This window comes from Austrofundulus limnaeus, unplaced genomic scaffold, assembly GCF_001266775.1.
Source record: "Austrofundulus limnaeus strain Quisiro unplaced genomic scaffold, Austrofundulus_limnaeus-1.0 Scaffold737, whole genome shotgun sequence".
NCBI classification, from domain to species: domain Eukaryota; kingdom Metazoa; phylum Chordata; class Actinopteri; order Cyprinodontiformes; family Rivulidae; genus Austrofundulus; species Austrofundulus limnaeus.
The window spans coordinates 26,977-28,657 of record NW_013953139.1 but is presented as its reverse complement, the minus strand read 5'-3'; the positions used below and the strand labels follow the sequence as shown (position 1 = coordinate 28,657).

At 41.7% G+C, this 1,681-nt stretch overlaps 1 protein-coding gene across 1 annotated transcript in view; it reads left to right on the top strand.

The window, feature by feature from the left end:
- Nucleotides 1–81: 81 nt before the first annotated feature.
- Nucleotides 82–1,681, top strand: part of znf831 (zinc finger protein 831) — a gene marked incomplete at its 3' end in the record, with an annotated part of 10,805 nt that continues 9,205 nt past the window's right edge. Inside the window, 1 exon segment of the mRNA XM_014028265.1 lies at nt 82–1,033.

Sequence of the window (1,681 nt, the reverse complement as noted above, 5' to 3'; positions counted from 1 at the left end):
CTGACGTGACATGTTCGTACGAACCCTTTGTACGAACAAAAGTAAGAGAAATTTAGGATAAGAATACGAACATGTTCTTGCATGAGGCCCACTGAATCCAGATTTGAACTTATTGTAGTATTTATTGTAGTAGATCTAATAATAGATGGTACACACAACGATATTTAACTTTACAACCTGAAAGCTGCTTCAGCATCATCAACAGGGATCATTTAGTGTTTTTGTAAACTAATAAAATGTGAAAAAAACAACATTTTTATGAACCTTGTTGCTGCTTCTGTAATAATGTAAACGTATGAAATGAATCCTTTTTCTTCTWTAAGCTCATCTTTGTTGGCAGCCAGATTGTGAGATGGATGTGTTCATGTGTTGTTAACACCACACCCATAGCTCAGCATTACTAAAACCAACTCCGTTAGAGCCATTTGTGTAATTCCTAAAGTCAAGTAGATGTGGCGGCCATCTTTGGTGGTGGGTGGTAAAAATGCATGTGAACTGCTGAAGCCCTGCAGTAACATACAGACTGTCTGATGTGTTTGAGGGTTTGTTGTGCTTGTGAAAGGATGAGAGTCACATGAACACAAGCTTGGCTGCAGCCTGGTRTCTGTGGGTGGATGAGATCCTGTGTGTGGGAGGAAGTAGGTGGGTGGGAGAGAGAGTCAGGAGTCAGGTTCTGCCTCGAACCGTTGCTGATAAAATCAGATTTTCAGCCACCAACACTTGTGAATAAACCTAGCTTCAGTCCTTCCACGTGTGTCAGGCTGCATTCTGATGTCTTTGTGTTTTCAACTTCTCCTCTGGAAGTCTTTGTTTGACACCCACCCTCCCTGCCTCACCACTTTCAGCGTGCATCTTCTCTTTCTCTGACTCATTTGCATTTCTTCCGCTTCCTCATTACAAAAAAAAAAAAAAAAAACCACAAAAAAAGGTTCCTGTCAGAGAAGTGTGAGAGCAGCTCAGATTGGAGAGAAGCCTCAGCAGATCCAGTGAGGATGGGGCTGTTCAGTGCAGGAGGCTGGATACCTGATCGGAGGTGAGTTCAATCTGCTTGCTGCACTGTCTCAGCTGAACTCTTGCTCCTGAGTTTCAGTACAGCATGTTCTGCTTATTGTTTTTCATGTTGTCTCTTATGGAAGCATAGCTACACGTTTTACTCTAATCAGTTTCCACTTATCGAGYTTTAGTTCATCTTTTTATTATTTATTAGAACCATCCAAAATCTTGTTAGAGGGTCTGTCTTTGTTGACATTTTAAAGCAGTTATAGTTACAGATTTCTTTGTAAACTTCTCTATAATGTCTAAAAGTGCTTTTCTGTGAAACCAAACAAAACAAAATGACATCTACTCACATGGCTGTGAGGAAGTTCCAGCACAGCTAAGCACAGAGTCTAATGGAAAAGTAAATAAATGTGYACCACGCTCATTCTGTGTGCTGACAGCTCAGCCCAACATGATGAGAGGCAAACTTCCCCCAGAACACCAGTGTGCAGCGTGGGCGTGCTCACACTGCACACCAACCACCATGTGTGCTGTGTACCAGCTGCACTTCTGTGCTTCAGAATGCTCCGACTAACCAGCAGCGTTAATTAAAGTACCTGTAACAGACTGTATGTTAATGTTCATGTAACAGACTGACTGTATGTTAATGTTCCTGTAACAGACTGACTGTATGTTAATGTTC